This window comes from Sinocyclocheilus grahami, unplaced genomic scaffold (assembly GCF_001515645.1).
Source record: "Sinocyclocheilus grahami isolate Dianchi unplaced genomic scaffold, SAMN03320097.WGS_v1.1 scaffold95.1, whole genome shotgun sequence".
NCBI lineage: Eukaryota > Metazoa > Chordata > Actinopteri > Cypriniformes > Cyprinidae > Sinocyclocheilus > Sinocyclocheilus grahami.
In genome coordinates, this window is record NW_015505274.1 from 676,789 (window position 1) to 681,274 (window position 4,486).

Genomic DNA, 4,486 nt, shown 5'->3' on the forward strand with positions numbered 1-4,486 from the left:
TGAATTTCGTTTTAGAAACAGTTTTGGTGGAAAACATTCAGGTACAGAAATGCTGCAGAAATGGAATAAACTGTAAATTAAAAACAGTAAATTCACTGTAAATTAAACAACAGATTAATTCTTCAAATTAAAGTTACAAAAGTTATACAGTCAAGAGCAGTGAGTGATTTTATCTTTTGTTGTTAACATTAATTAACAATAACCAATAGGCCTAATTAATTAACATTAACATTTGGTATGAAAGTGACAGCAGCTTTTATACCTGCTGTCTGTCAGTCTGTGTTAAAGAACAAAAGAAAAATAATCACTCTGCTCAAATCTGCTCTTGACTAAATAACTTTTTCATATTTAATATGGATTCATATATAAATATAATCTATATTTATGACTTTATATATATATATATATATGACTTTACATCATAGTATATTGTTCCTGAATAGTAGAAGCTAATGTTAGTTTTAGGCTAGCCTGAAAAAGTAAAAACACAGTTTGTTTCATTTATATCCTTGTGCTATTGCTGGTAATGTGTTCATTTATTACTGACCGTTTAATTGTCTTTATGTAACATTATTTATTAAAATGCAAGGTTACTTGAGTCAGAAACAATGAAAACAATCACTTTTTCTTGAGGTGTTTGTGAGGCGGCTTCATGTGCGGGAGCTTTGGATGTGACCGTGAGTCAAGGGCGTTCCCAAAGCGACTCGACGCAGCTCGAGTTCCTGAAGGGGAACTAGTTTTGAGCGCGCAAGTACCTAATGTTTTTTTTTAAAAAAGACTTAAAAAGACGTGCAAATGAACTTTGATGCAACACTGACCCGATTAGGCAAGTGACAGTCCTGTCAGCTGAGCGAAAGTCTTGTATGGCAGTGTGCAGCAGCTCTCTTAGTGCAGACGAGATGCGCTGATGTGAGGCAATTTTGAGAGAGTGAGAGCGAGAAGACGCGGTACAGCTGAACCACTCACGCTGTTTTCAAATGACTCACTTAATCTGATATTCTGTGTGAACCTTTTAACTCATCTAACCTACATTGTATATTAAATAAATGTTTGGAAACATTTTCCAAACGTGCGAAAATGACTAAATCCAAAATGCGCAATCCCGCACCGAGATTCAGGACGTGATTAAACATATATTCTATTATACAGAGATTTGTCAAATACATTTCCACGACTTTTCCAAAGCTTTCTGGGTTTTTTATGACAGTACGAACCCTGTAAATGGCTATTTTTATATTTTTTAATCGTTTTGATGACATTTCTGCTCCACTTTGTGTGGAGGTAGTGAGACGGGACAAAGTCCCTGTAAGATATTAGGGTATTCTATAGTCTTTGGACGGGAGAGAGCGCTCAGAATTCTTTAGATTAATTTAGTGGAACATTAATATAATATAGAATCATCCTCTGTAAAGAAGTGAGGCGTGAACATGTGAGAATGTATCATTATCTTTGTAAATGTGCGCTCTTTTGGGCTAAAGGCTTAATGGAACCGTTTAAAGTAGACATGCGATCACAAATTAATCGGCGATTTGGCGCAGCGCAGACGTGATTTAATACGTGTCCTTTCTATGTGAAAAAAAATCATAAATTCCAGTTTATGCTGATTGATTATGGCTTCGAATGTCGTAGTTGGAAGCTGTTATTTTTATATTTTTTAATCGTTTTGATGACATTTCTGCTCCACTTTGTGTGGAGGTAGTGAGACGGGACAAAGTCCCTGTAAATTATTAGGATATTCTATAGTCTTTGGAGAGGAGAGAGCGCTCAAAACTCTTCAGATTAATTTAGTGGAACATTAATATAATATAGAATCATCCTCTGTAAAGAAGTGAGGCGTGAACATGTGAGAATGTATCATTATCTTTGTAAATGTGCGCTCTTTTGGGCTAAAGGCTTAATGGAACCGTTTAAAGTAGACATGCGATCACAAATTAATCGGTGATTTGGCGCAGCGCAGACGTGATTTAATACGTGTGTCCTTTCTATGTGAAAAAAAATCATAAATTCCAGTTTATGCTGATTGATTATGGCTTCGAATGTCGTAGTTGGAAGCTGTTAGCCCCGGCTGGCCCGTGTGCGCAGTTGAAATGCGGCTAATAATTTCTGACTGGCACATAACTGAACAAATATAAACATCTTATGGGTTTGAACGACGTGAGTGCAATATGTAACTGATGACAGAATTTTAATTTTCAGGGGAACTGACCCTTTAAAGGAATAGTTCACTTTTAAAGCACAAAAAAAAACTTTTCAACAAAAATAATTTTCAGCAAATATGTATATTTTTTGTGAACTAGTCCTTTAACTTAGATTAAAACTCACAAGCGTATGTCCTGCAAGACTCTTCTCAAATTTTCCATCAAAAGCGCCCCATATTTTGATGAGCTTGTCATTTCAAAATCTTCAGACATTGGTCTGCTTTCTGTAGATTAAAACTGAACATTACAAGTACATTACTACTTACATGAACTGGCCAACCATTCACCACTAGGGCTAAATTTGACTGATGATATATCTTTTGTGTGACCTGCGAGTGTGAACTTCAAGGAGTAGTTTGGTTTCACGGGAGCAGACTTCAGAAATAGATGTACACCGATTACATCAACAGAGGAACAGTTTAACTTCTGGCTGAAGCTCTGCATTTAAAAAGGCAAAGCAACCAAAAGGCAGGTTTTCTACCTTAGAGGATGATGATGCTGAATGTCTTATGTGTTTCTGTGTCCAGCTTCATCTCCTCTGATGCCATCTCTGCACCTCATGTGGGTCAAATATGGGGGCTCTAAATAAGAGATCAGTCGATCATAAAATGGTTGAATAGAGTGAAATGATGTAAACAAATGCCATTTATTTCAGTTGCCTAGAATAGCATGGCAACTAGGGCTGTGTGATATTGAAGAAAAATGCAATATGCGATAACTCATTAAATAATGCGATATTCGATATCCGATACGATAACGCTTAAAGTGCCACATGCTCAGATGAAACGGTTTTACTCTGTTAGCTGTTGCTGAGTCAGTTCTGTGAACCATAACTATCTTGTGTCATATATATGGTTATTTGTATGTATGTATGTATGTACTGTATGTACCAAGAGTTCCTGTAAAACCGCAACAAATTCCTTGTGTTTGCGCACACTTAAGTGTTGAATAAAGCTCATTCTGATTCTAATATAACTAGCATACATGTTTCACTTTTTGTGAGAAGAAAGCACCCCTACAACAACTTCTGAAAGTGAGCGGTAGTGTTTTACGCTAGCATTACATAAAAATGTCATTTTATCATTAGTGTAATCATTTTAACATGAGTTTTGGAACTGAATAATAAAAAGGAAAAATAAAACACTGCGTAGCATTTACTCCTTGAATTTAATATGCACTGATTCTTATTTAAGCTACAAAAGTTATTTAGGTAAGAGCAGTGAGTGATTTTCTCTTTGTCTTTTGTTCATGGCCCCAAATATTGCAAGCCATAGCGATATGCATATTGTGATATGTACATTTGCGATATTTCAATAATTTAGATATATTGCACAGCCCTAATGGCAACCAAGCCCATTGCTTCTTCTTACTAAGTCAAATGTTTATCCAGAACTGTGAATGGTGCAGTGTATATTTTGACAGCCAGACAAATCAGTTACAACAGTAAACATCTATATAGTTGGCGCCCTGTCACGAACACACGCCTGTCACACACATAGCACGGCTAACAACAGACCCAGTACTTGCATTCAGCTCAGGTTTACTTTATCACATAAGCGACGAAACACAAACAAGCAAATAGAAACTTACTGGAGGGTTCTAACCCGAGTTTTGGTTTCAAACGCAGGTTAAAGCAAAAAAAAAAAATCCTGAGCCTGAACTTTTTTCCGGGGCTTCGGGGTTGCGGGGGCAGACACATACACAGGGTTATTTGGCAAACAAAAAAAGAAAATGATTTTCCTTGAAACTAATTAGTAACGCATCTGCCATTGCCATTAGCCCTCGACAGGCTCAGACTACAGATTTTGGTGGGATATTTGAAACAGCAATACCAAGAAAGGTTACTCACAAGGTGACCAACAATCTAAAACATGACATTTCTGAAATTGCTTTGTTCAAAAGAAATAATGGTAAATTAAATACTAGGAAACTAATATAAAATAGGAAATATACAAAGCCAGTTTACTACAGACAATTACAGTTCAGTTCAAATAACAACAACAAAAACGTTAAAATGGTCCAAGAACTGGTAACTTAAACAGGGTCTGTACAGATACTGCCAAATAAAGGACTTTCAAGGACTAAAATCAGATCTCACTTATTAATCAATATTGTTATTATCTTTCAAATTCTAATAAATAAAGTAATAAAACAAAATGGTACAAATAAAGTGCAGCACATGCAAAGAATGCAATGAATGTGGCAACTTTAACATTTGAAAGGATACTATGGCAAAGTTATCGCTTTCCTTATTCAAACTGATTTTTTTTTCACGAATATATGATTGA

General features: G+C 35.8%; 1 pseudogene; it reads right to left on the reverse strand.

Moving 5' to 3' along the window:
• The window catches only part of LOC107587703 (WD repeat-containing protein 5-like), an 18,946-nt pseudogene that overhangs the window by 9,032 nt on the left and 5,428 nt on the right, over positions 1 to 4,486 (reverse strand).